The sequence below is a fragment of the Aptenodytes forsteri genome, unplaced genomic scaffold, assembly GCF_000699145.1.
Source record: "Aptenodytes forsteri isolate BGI_AS27 unplaced genomic scaffold, ASM69914v1 Scaffold289, whole genome shotgun sequence".
In the NCBI taxonomy this organism is placed as follows: domain Eukaryota; kingdom Metazoa; phylum Chordata; class Aves; order Sphenisciformes; family Spheniscidae; genus Aptenodytes; species Aptenodytes forsteri.
This window is the reverse complement of record NW_008795025.1, coordinates 3,018,456-3,031,534: the sequence shown is the minus strand read 5'-3', so window position 1 is coordinate 3,031,534 and position 13,079 is coordinate 3,018,456.

Here is a 13,079-nt window from a genome sequence, read left to right as displayed (position 1 = left end):
TCTCCTTCCTCTTTTCCCCTGCCCAGGTTGCACTTTTTTTTGCATACACTGATTTTTCTAGTTGTATTTTTTCCTTGAGAGTAGGCTACCACCCTTACATGATATACTGCTTTCATAACATTGGCAAAGTGCCCAATAAAACTGGTTTGAGACCTCCACACCCAGACCTGAATGTTTTTCTTCCCCGGTTTAAAGGAATGACCTGCATTTTATGTATTTGTCTTAGATTACAGCAGCCACCTTCATGTATTAAGAACAAAACCAAGACTGTCGGCTTCCCCATAATTATATTGTACCTGTCATTATGTAGGAAGCCCTGCGCTTTCTTTAGAAGTAAAATCATTAGATTCCATATATTTTAATTGGGTGAGTCATTTAGTTTCGGTCCTGCTGCTAGAGCATGCCTCCATTGTGTCTAATGTAATTTCCCCTTAATGGGGCCAACAGTAGCAGTACCAGTAATATGAAGTCCGTTATAAATAATCTGTCTACAATATTCACAATACATAATTTCCAAAAGATTCACCAGGAATTTTCAAAGAAAGAAAAAAATAAATGCAAGTATTCTATGATGGAGAGGGTTATAAGTTGATCTAGGAAATACCTAATCTTGAATTAAACTTTTACAGGATATAGCATGTTTGTATCCTGGTCATCTGAATTACAATATGATAAGGCTGAATTGATGAAAACTTGTCAAAAGAGAAGCTCGTCTCCACCACCACCATGCTCCTTCTTTACTAGTACTGGTTCTTATCTAGCTCTGTGGTGAGCCAGTCCAGGGAGCTAAACTCTGAAATGATAGTTTGGTTTCCTGACCCAGCTTACTGCACATAAGATGAACACGGGTATGAGCGCATGGGAAGCAACAAAGGAGGCAGCTGGGAGCAGAGGAGACAACCACCCATCTGGCAACAGCTGCCTGCTGGGTTCACTTAGCCACATGGTCAGTCTGCACCCTCAAAACCTTAGCAAAATAGTTTCGTGGTTTTGTCTCTTGTGCCTGGGGGAGGGCTTTGATGTAACGGGTTTAGGATTACTAAAAAAAAAAAAAATCTAATAGGCTATACACATACACTTAACATTGTATCTCTTTAGCAAGGCTGCTATCTGAAATGAGCCCCTAAATTTGTCCTTTTAGAATCTTTGAAATTCAGAAATGAGTTAGCTCAGATGCCTAAAGAGTCAAAGGCAGTATCTCTTCATAAGAGGTTACTTCCCCAAGTTTCTAAGAATAGGATCACCTCTTATGTGGTTTAAGGGTGGGGTTTTTGTAAGATATATTTTACTCCAGTACTCATTGAGTTCTTGGCCTTAATGGCTTTCTACCATGTTACACATATATGCCTTGAATAAAAAGCTGATTATAACCCGGTGCCCATGAACAGCAGCTCTTCATTGCTGTCATTGAGTTGGTGAGACTGATGGCTAAAGGAAAAGGCTGGCTGTCCTTTTCACACCTAGAAGCTGAACTAGGTGTGAACTTAAAGTTGGCTAACCAAATGGATTATTTGACCAATATTTCTGCCAAAAGAGTCTCAGTTCTGTGAATAAATCTGTTAGTCTAGTTTCTCTAGTAATTAGGAATTAGGTTCTTATACTGGTAATCTTCTGCATTTTAATTAGACCCAATTCTCAATATAGAAGTTTTACTAAGCAGTCACGTTTGACGTTACTAATAAGAGAACATGCCAACCTAGATTAGTCAGTCTTTTTGAGGGTTGATTCTGCTTGGTGTATTTGATCATTACAATTTCATGTTTGTCATTACTCAGCTTTTCCACCTTCAGAACTTGAGGTGTGACCCTGCATGTTTAATTTACTGGTCTTTTTTTTGGGGGGGGGGGGAATTGTACTCTGTCCAGGTCTCTGCTGGATATTCTCCAGGCTCATCTTTTGTATTTCAGTCATTGATTTGTGTGCTGTTCATCTTCATGGGTGCTTCACTTGGTCTTTGTGGGTGCTTCAGAGGTTTTCCCTCTTTTTGCGGGCACAGGCAATCTACTGTTCATGATGAAAGCGTGACCTTAAGTGGTGTTTGCCCCAGAATCTCTGTGGATGCTTTATGCAGGAGCTTCAGCATCCTTGCTGGAGGAGCTTAAACGTGCTGGGTGCTTCCAGGTTTCTAAATTTCAGCTCTTGGTTCAGTTTTTCAGGGACTGACCATGCAGGCTTTATAAAAAATTTGACATTGTTATGCTTGTATGGTTTATTTTAAATTGTAAGAGACTTAGATCTCAAAGCAATAATATGTCCATATAAACGTCTTTCCTTGCCTCACTTCCCTCACTGTTTTTGACAGTTTTGGCATCTGCTCAGTTCGATAACCTGTCTAGGAAGTTGTTACTTCTAAGCAGCCCATGCAGCACATAGTTATATTGGCTTTAAGTGCTTCAAGTAGCTTGAAAGCAATGGGAAGACTGTTTCTGGCAATGACATAGGTGAGCAGGAAACATGTCATTAATTCTAAAGACCCTTCAAATAACTTTCAAATATTAGTTAGCTTCTGATTCCATAAAGTCCTTCTAAGCTGAAAGACCCATTTTAAACCTACACGGTACAGCAGCTTTCAATCTGAAGTTAATCTGCTTCTGGATGCTCCATTGCATGCCAAATAGCAACTCTTGAGCTGAGGCATATCTTGTAGTTTACACCTCAAAGGTACTTTTTCAAAGAAATTTGAGACTTAAGTAACATGTCACAACAGCGTGGAATTCCAATAGAGAAATGCCCTAAAAGGCAGGGGTTTAGTGGCATCTCAAGAAGCTGGCAGCGATTGACTGTCTTGCAGTAGTGCTAAATAAGAGGTCTCCATAAGGATGAGATAGACAAGCTCTTGGCTGGAAGCAGTATCTACATGGATGGTAAATGTTCTGCTAACTGCTGCACTGACGAGAGCTACAGTTATTTTGAAAACACTTACATACAGGATTGCCGTAGGTAGCTGCTGTAAATAGTAGAAATGTAACTGAAAAATCTTCTCCCAAGCTACCAAAAGCCAGAGTTACTTTAGTTTCCAGTACCTGGACAAAAGGCAGAAAACAGGGACATTCTGTCTCTTTGCTTTCAGAGGCTAAGTCAGAACTGAGGACAAGTTCACCATGCTTTTGTTACTCAAATAACTGATTTGGAGTAGGTTTGTACTCTAAGAGGCTCAAGAGGGAAAATGATTTTGAGAGGAGCATTTGCAGGACTGCCTGTTGTCTTGGAATTTCCAACTTCAAGACGGCAACTGGTGTGCTGGTATCAGCCCAGTAGTGAGCCCTGGTCCCAAAGGAAGCACTTAGCGTGGCTGGTTCTTGAAGGGATACAATATAGCCCTGTGTAATCCAAGCAGTCAGCTGTCCTGACAACCTATATAGGCTAGCAACAACTGGGAATGTTTTTCTGTGGAGTGGGAGGAAGAAGGAACGAGATGGAACTCTGTCGAATGAGAAGAAAAAATATCTTAATTCAACAAGATAAAGGGACCTTTCTTGGCCTTTCAAACCAGAAGGCATGGGGATGCTGCAAGCAAGTTCCCTTCTGGATGGCACAGTTAGACTTCGGTCTCAATCTCAGTTCAAAATTTACATTTCGTAAAACAACACTCCTAAATTAAGCAGCAGTTTTACATACCTCCCTCATAGCAAGCTGTATGGCACAACTGGCAAAAATCTTGCCATGAAACTGAATGCAGCTGATGTTCTTTTGTCAGAGATCCTATTTTCTAGTTTAGGTTAAATCGTCTTGCACTTCATTAATTTCCCCATTCTTTGATTGATGGTGATAGAGTACAGATACCATTCCTCCTGTGGGCTGCAAGTACTCCTATAGGCTATATGAATGGCTTGATTTCTCTGATTTGTATGACTTAGTCGTATTTTTGTCTTGTTCATGCACGTCACGTATCAGTGATAACTCATATCAACTTGAATGGCAGTTTCTGTGCATTTCTACTTGTCACTGCTACCATTGCTGCAGATGTAAAAACTCTTACCAGCGCCACAAGAGGTAAGGTAATATTGATGCATCCTCCCAGTTCGTGATGTGCTGTTACTATCCACAGTAAAATCCACAAAAACTGATGTTGTAGATGGATGCAATTTAGAAACTAACCAGTACTTCACAGAGGGAGAGGAAACAAACTGCTGAGTGAGCCGCAATGTTAGACCTCCCATTGGGAATTTCCAGCCCTTTCCCTCTTCCTTCCTCCCTCAGAATATATATAGTAAATAGAGTAAATTAAGCATTGGGGGAGGTGGCACCCAAAGGCAGAAGCAGTTATAGAGGCTAGAGTAGCCTTCAGTTAAAAACAGCTGACAATATACTGACCAATCCTCTGAGCATCCCAGTCGTACCACCACAAATACTGGCAGCAGGAGAGATGTCTCAGACAGCTATGCCAGTATTAAGTGGGAGGAAGGCTCTTTAAATAACTAGCAGTGGGTCTTACTCCCTGACTGTGTCAACATTGAGTTGTTGTTTCACCCTCTGAACAGGAAAAATTAGTCAAGTAATTGTGTGGCAAGCAAGTGACAAAATGAAATAATTTTTTTGCTTTTTCTAGTTGCTGGATCTGTTTTAGTGGATACTTTCCTTGTCATTTTGCATTTCTATTTGAAAACCTCTAAGCAACAGATCAAAATCAGAACAAGAGAGGAATAGATTTGGTTAAAATCGGGGGAGTAGCACTCCTCATCACTGAAGTAGTCCAAAAGGACACTTGCCTGTTTTGGTTTTGGAGTATCTGTACTTTGAGGAGGCTAAGGCAGCATTTGTCCCTTCCCCTCTCACTGTTAACCTTAGCATGCTTTTACGTTAGTGTGCATAATCCAGTCTTGAAAAGCCTGCCTTACAATATAGCTTACATTGTCTCTTCTTATTCCAGGTGAATGGAAGGTTCTGTGGTACCAATTCAATAAAATAGGATTTCATTTAGTTAGGATTGCCTCAAAGCCCTTTACAATCCTAGATAAATCCATACAACTATTCTCTTCTTCCATATTTCCCCAGCAAAGGAGGGAATGTTTGCAGTGTTACAGAAAAACAAACTGTTAGCTTTCAGGTTAGCATTGTACATTGGCAACAGATCTTGGCTCTTGTGGGGATTTGTCTTTTGACAAATTATTAGATATTAGATAAACCTGGAATTGCAGCTACCTCCTTTATGATGTTTATTTGTCTATAGATCTGATTCTGTCCTTGCTAGCCTAATCATCTTGCTAGCCTAATTTAAGGTTAATCTAAGCATTTTTCTTGCAGTTTCTGGTTTTTGAAATGGCAATCTTTAACCTGGTCAAAAGGTGTGGCCTAGTGTTTCTGGGGAATTAAGTCACTCATTTCCACACTGTTGTACTTTGCTTGCTTTTCTTTATTGCTCTGAAAACAAATTAGTAGAAAGAAACGTCATCTACAGCATGTTTCTGCTCTGTTTGCATCCAGGCACATTCAAGTTTCACATCTCCTGCAGTATTTCTCCCTAGAGCCAATTATACCTTCTTTAACCAGTGTTCTAGTTCAGCAGTTTCCCTTACAAAGTCATTTTTGTCTTTTTTTTAAGTGCTCCTCACCATAGGATAGCAGTATCTGATGACTTAACCAGATCATACACTGTACTAAGCACTGATTATAGTATATAACTTGCTGGAACACATTAATGTTTTTGTTTAGTGAGAAGGTGCTAGAAATGAAGCAGCTATCAAATAGGAATAAAGGAAGTGTCTTTTACTCAACTTTCTAACTTTTCTTCAATTCACCTGTTTTTTAATTAAAAGCTGCTGTCGGACTATGACAGATGATGTGAAGAGGAAGAAAGCAAATAGCAAGATGGTAAAGTTGCTAATAATATTTAGTTAAAGACAGTAGAGACAAAAGTTGACTGAAGAACTGCAGCAGGTTGCAGGTTGAAGTGGTACAAGATTCAGTATAAACATGTGGAAGGTGGTACACAGGAAAATGGTTCTAGCATTGCATGTAAGGTATTTAGCTCTGAGCTGACTACTGCAACAATAGAAATAAATCTTTGAGCTGTAATAAGACAGTATCATGACAACATTTGGAATTATAGTCCAAAAAGCAGAGCATTAGGAATAGAAAAATAACAATAGTTCTGCCACTGTACAAAGCTATGGTTTGAATACTGCATGTAATTCTGATCTGGTTATCTGGAGGGGTGTATGGTAGAGCTAGAAAAAACCTCAGAGGAGGACTGTTTAAAGGTGACCAAAGGCAACAACAACATCAGACTGCCTAAGACAAACTCTTCAGCCTGGAAGAGAGGTGGCTGAGGTAGAATAAGATAAAGGCCTATAAAAATCACAAGTGGAAGGGAAAGCACCAACAGGTAGTGATCGTTCAGGATTTGCCACTGTACAGACTGAGGATCATCAAATGAAACTAGCAGGTGTCGTGTTCAAAACAAGTAAGAACCTGTTCTTTTTTCTACAATGTGCAGTGGAGCTATTGATAACATTGTGGCAGGATATTGTTTATGTGATAAGTTTAGTTTGCATTACTTCAGACAGCAACTGGACAAAATAATGGAAGAAGCCTGTCAGGAAGTTTAACTACAACAATGCCAGCTCTGGCTCAGAAGGACCTTGAGCTGCAACGTGTTGGAGGCTTGGAAAGTATTCTACAATAATATCATTACCCTTTCCCCAGGCAACTTCTGTTGGCAATGGTAACAGCAGGATGCTGGGCTGTAAGTGACCTAGTATGGTTGTTGTTAGGTGCCTGAAGAATCCCAGTTGTCAGCTAGCTGACTTGCTTTTGACATTCTTAAGTGTTCTTCTAAATCTGAGAGGCAGGACTTGTTTTTCCTATTGTACTTCCTTTAAATGTCCTACAGTTTTGATGTTAACAATCAAGAAGTACATGTACTTCCTAAAAAGAAAAAATAATCTCAATGCCTAACTTTACAGTAGATGCTACCACTATAGTAGCAGACACACATAAAATGCATGTTTGTATTTTAGCCGCATAAAATTCCTTCAAGCTGAATATATTGGCTAGTCTTACCTTTCTTCAATTAATTATTTTTAAAACAGTTTTTCTTTTACTATTCTGTCCAAAAATATCAGATCTACTGAATAATATCCATCGCAAACCTACTAAATTACATTAGCATTTTCAATCCAGATTCATTTAAGTTATTCATATTTGTCTATTCATTTACAGTTATCCTTCATTGTAATAAAACTGATTTTATTACTACACCAGCAATTCAAACAGTGACTTTTTTGTAGCTTTGATTACTTCCAGAATAGGAGTATTGAACTTGCTCAGTCTCACTATCATCTCTTTTCCTTCAAAGCTGTATTAATTCTGCCATAACCCAGAAAGGATTTTCCAAAAATGTTACTTCAGTGAGTACATTCTGGTCTTAATACTGGACTCACACGAGGGCTAAACACCACTGTTAGTAGATTTGAAAAAGCAAATGTAGTGACACAGCCTGAAACTGCAAAGCTGTCGGCGCTGAGCTAGGAATTCTCCTTCTGCCGAGGCTGGGGTTTGTGTTACCCTGGTTATTTAGCAGCTGTTGGAAACGGCGCTGATGAATGGAGTCTCTTGTCTGGTCAGCAGAGCCAATTACAAGTGTCTGGGTTTCACCAACGGGAAGTGGCACAGCAGCCAGTAACTAAGTTTAGTGCGATGGATGTGTTTCTCTGACTTCATACGTGCATGTTCACACTGCCCCCCACAAAAAGTGAATCAGCCCATAGGGCTGAGAAGGAAAGGAGCAAGACAACTAGAACTCCCTCAGCCAGGGCTCAGCTGAATGTCAGACTCTGGGGATCTCCTGGCAAGCATTCACATTAAGAGTTTTCCCTGGTTCTGAAGTTAACAAGACAGCATGCAATTTTTGGGCAAGTATTCATGCTAAAGCTCAGCTTTTCTTGGAGGAAAGGAAACGCTGGTTTATTTTCTAAGACAAATATATTTCAAAGGAGGCAAGATCACAAGAGTGTTTTAGTCAAATGAAGTAACTGTTTTAAAAAGGAAAACCCTTCTTTGTTCAAGAGAAGAAAATGGCTGTGGATCAATGGCTTGAACAGCATATTGGTTGCTGACAAATGAGGTTGACAGTTTTGTGATTTATTTTTAGCTAGAGAATTTTTTTAAAACAGAAGTACTGTGTAGCTTTGGCAGTTGCTGCATATTCAGTGTGGGTGGATGGAACTGAGAAGTCGCATCTGTGCTTACAAGCGTTTTGGGATTGCATTAAAAAATTAAACTCATGTACTGGAAACTGAAGCTGTATCAGCTCACCTGGGGAGCTCTGCCCTCCGAATATCCTCCAAAAGGTAAGCAGTGCTGCCTGTCCAAGGCACTTGCAAAAATAATTACTTGGGCCTCAAGTTGTGACATCAGCTCAAATTTGGGCTGTTAGATTGACGTTTTCTTTCACTCCTGAGATTACAAGTCAGTGAGTTAGTCTCTACCCTCTCCTTCCAAGTTTTCCCTCTAACTAGGAAGGCTAAAAATAAATTCCAAAAAGCCAGCTGAGAAACAATTTAATGTGGTCATTGTTCCAGGTGCTGAGTCTAAGGAGAGTAGTTAATACTGTAGGACTTCTAATAAGATGTAATTATGTCACTTGAAAAGCAGCTTGGACATTTATGTCATGTTAACTCAAAGATCTGATCAGTTAGTGCTTTACATCTGCAAAATAAACCTCTCACCAGCTAGACTTTGTTAGCGTAGATATTAGAGGCTTGCTTAGGGGTAGGTTGAGCCACGATTTTTCAAGTATTCTTTTTGCAGAAGAGCCTTTACTGTAAATGTTTGTCTTAACACTGTGTAATTAAGTAGCTATTCATTTGATTTGCTTAGAAGTAGATAGTGTCTTGACTTTGATCTGGCCAGTGTCACAACTCCTCAGGAATTCTGTTGGAGTGAAGTGTAATCCACATTAAGCAACTTTTCTCCCACAGTACTGATTAAAAAAAAAAAGCTAAATGACTTGCTGTAAGCTGTCATAATGTTTGGCCATCCCACCTTTCCTGAAGAAGGACTAGGTGACCTAATCCTCCTTACCCTTCGTACCAGAGAGGTTTACTGGAACTTACCACGACAGAGGAAGAATGTCAAATAGACTTTTGATTTACATGTATGCAGTTTCCCAGTTATCTTTGAAATCTGGGTGTCCCTTCATAGTACTCCTTTCCCAAAAACTATTATTGTGGGAATAGTTACTGTCCACTATAGGCAGGATTCAGAGGAACAAGGATTGGAACTTCATCACCTCAGTACTCAATGGAAAGAGGTATGTAATACAGAGCATCTAAAGTTGGTGATCTCCCTGCTTGTTCCTAGATAGCAGCAATTGCAAAGCTGACTAGCTGTATAGGAGCTGAACAAATCCTTGGTAATTAAGGTACCAAACACTTTGCTACAGTATTCAGGATTTTGCAAAGAGGTTACATTTGTAGCTTTTTGTTCTAAAATCCTTTTTGTATATAATTTTAATTGCATTAAAATCTCTTTCACTTCAGGAAAGTGTTTTTTCTTATTATCTGTTGTGCTGTTGGGTTTTGGTTCCTCACCCAGAGGCACATTCAAAGAAGTCAGATTGGGACTTTGAGTGTATTCTGGTGCTTCTGACCATTCCCAGTACCTGTGATAGGAAACATCCGTTGCACCTTTTAATAACTGGTAGGTCCAGCTCTCCTGTGCTCGCATGAGTTCCTCACCCTAAAGTGTTTTTTAAACACATCTAAAAACCTGCATCATTTTGCTAGCTGCATTTATCCCAGAGTCACTTTCCTGCCAAAGTTCTGCGAGGACAGAAAATCTTAGAGGTAATGAGAGCCAGTCTATTGAGTTAGCAGCATTTGTACTGAAGATGATCAATACTTCATTACTTTGAAATTCTGTCTTAAAACAGCAATGCTACCAAGTGCTTCAGTAGAAGGTTCAGTCACTTACAGCCTATACAGTTATTGATCTATTAAGACATTTATGCATCTTGCATTGAATGAATGAAGATTTTCAAACAAATACTTTGGACCTTAAGCTTGATTTATTTCATTCTGGGTTCTGTACCAAAAAGATCCTTCTTTACCAGGAAGAAGTTAAGAAAAAAATAGGGAAGTGCTGCATTAGATTGATACTGGGAGAAATGGTACACCTATGTGTCACTGACATCTGAGCAAGGAAACAGGCTGAGGGACACCTCTGAATGTTTGATAGCATTAATAACAAAGGAAGAGGATAATTTGAACCAGTGAAACAGAAGACAGGCAGTTCCTTCTATCAACATCAGTTTGTTTTAATCTTAACACAGCTAACCTCTTGTCATGTTCAGGTAGACAGACAATGTCTTGAATTCTTCATATAGTGATGTAACTAGTTGAGATCAATCTGTCTCTCTCCTTCTACCAATTAAAATTCATTGATGCCAAAAACCCAAACCTTGTCTTCCCTTGGATTTTTTTATATCAAGCTAGCCAAAAAGCATGTCTTCTAGGTGAAGACCCACCACTTTAACCATGAAATAAGTACAGGCGAATGCCTCATGCAGCAGTTTGTCATGTGGCAAAATAAATCTGCATTGAAGAGGTGAACTGTATGGACAACTTTTAGGTTTCTCCATATAATTCTCTCTCTGATACCAAAGATCACTTTTATTAACCTTTTCTATTTCAGATATATTTTGATAATTGAGGCAAGACAGTGCTACCAGCTTGGCTTGAAACATTTCTTTTTATATGATGTGAGCTGTTCATGATGCAATTTTGTCACTGACTCTGAAGTCTCCTCCCATTCTGTCTCTCCCAGCCTGGTACCATAAATAGAAACCTATTCCTTGCCCATCCCAAGTTCTTGGCTTGGAGCTGTATTTTTTGGCTTTATTCAGTGGGTTGTTTAAAATACTTAACCTTGCACCACTCTGTGGGAGGCCCAAAGACTAACTATGGATCTGTGCTTAGCTCAGACAAACCACATTATTAAGAGTCTGGTTGCTTGCAGGAGAGGAACACCTAGGAATGGCATTTAGTTAGGTTGCCTACATTTTACCAAAGCCATGTGAGCTGTCTGAACCCTTTTAAGCTGGTGTTTTTCATGGCCACATGTATGTCAGCAGAAAGACTAGGTGGTCCATTTAGGTACGGGCTGAAGTCTGTTATAGGGTAAAGAAAGTTCATAGGTCTGCTTCTATGCTACCACATTATTAGACAGCAGGAACTTGGCCTGTTCAGCATTGGTTTGCTTTTTAGTATGTAGTTTGCCTTGAGTATTTTTGGTTAGTAGGACGTGCTGAGACTTGGCTTCAGAAACAAAGATACTGTAGAACTTGATACTATTCCAATCGTGTCAGCAAAATAGGAAACCAACTTGCTGCTGTGTTATCAATTTTGTTTCCTTGTATTCATTAAGGCAGAAATCCTTCCACTAAGAAGCTGGTTAAAGATCTTGAAGTCTAGTGATGTAAAGTGGTGTACATTTTGAAGATGCAGTGGAAAATACCAATTGTACTAGCAGTCAGTAGTTACTTGATGGTCTACGTTCTATGCTCTAAGTTAACCAACGCCTATTTTTCGGTAGTCTTAAAAGCAAGCATATAAAATGAGTCTGTGTGTAAAATAGCATCAAGGATACTTGTATTGGTATTTAGTTTGAAAACTCAAAGTGAAAATAAAGTGAAAGATGTGGCATATGCAGGGATCTTGGTGGCCTTGTATTCAAGTGTCCCTTTGTGAAATAAGAGGCATGTGCGAAGCCGGAAGATAGAACACCGTGTGTGTGTGTATATATATTCACACACATATATACACCCAGTGGTTTTTGATGTAAAATGCCAAGATTTCACACTGAGACTGTATGCAATAACCAGTATTTACCCTATATCCCTTTCTTTGTCTCTTTTCCTTCCATTGACAAACCAGTCACTTTGGCCTGCTGCCAGTACCACCAAATCCTTTTCGGAGCTGTATTGCTATTTACGCATTCTTTTGTTTAAGAGACATTGACAGTTGGTTCATAAATTCAGAGTACAGCAAATTTTTTAGAAGCTCCCTGAACTATACATTTCAAACTAGCATAGTCAGCAAGATTTCCTTATATTCAACTTTTTCCCACTGCTGGAAGAACTAGAGAAATGCTTCTAAATGGGTGATTTAAGTTGTACAGGAAGGGTAACCACTCTCAGGAAACAGCTTTGAAGGGCACCACAGGGAATAGTCTAAAGAGCTGGGAAGAGCTGCTGTGCCTGAAAGGTGGATTCTTCCACCGAGGAAGTTGAGTATACCAGAATTAAGAGTTTATATTGTGCGCTTACTGTGAAGGGAATAGGAACAGGATGCAGACGTCAAGGTGATGGCCTACAGTGTAAAATAACTATCTAGGAAAATCAGTTGTAAAAGAAAATGCTCATCTAGAAGGTAGAAAGATGCCCGATTTTATTCTGCCTGGGTGTATTTGACAGGACTTTATGAACAGCTACACACTGTGCAGGGACACCCCATGTCCTTCCCACTGAGAAACACCTTCAGGAGGATGTCTGGAAGGGTGCAGGGACAGAATTGCCCTGTTACAGGAAGCTTACAGCCAAAATTTTACTTGCCCATAATGCCAGTGCTGGCCACTACTTGATTCACATCAGGAGCTCGTTAACAGACCAGACAGCCATTAGGCTTTGGGTAAGGATACTCTTCTGACAGAGGCTAAAATTGAGAGGTTCAATAGATGTATTTGCAAGTTACATTATTAATCCAACCTAACTTTCTGTTAATTCTTCTTTGTTCCAGAGATACCAATTACTCATCTGTTGTATTTTAACTAACAGATAAATTGGTTATTAACTTTATTAACTATTACAGCTAAGACTAATTTAGTCACAAATCCACATATAGCTTGCCATTTCCTGGTGCCATTTCAGACCCACCTGAAAAGCTTATTTGTCACAACAGTCATCCATGTGTTTCTGAGGCTATGCTGTCTTTCCCTACAAATTCTGCTTATTCTTTGTGTATTAATAGATACAAAAAGGTTAGTACAAATACAAGTGTAATTAAGAGTACTCAGAGCACATAAGAGAGGGGAGAAAACAATAAACTGCAAGAGGAAAAAAAAAAAGGGGGGGGGGAGAG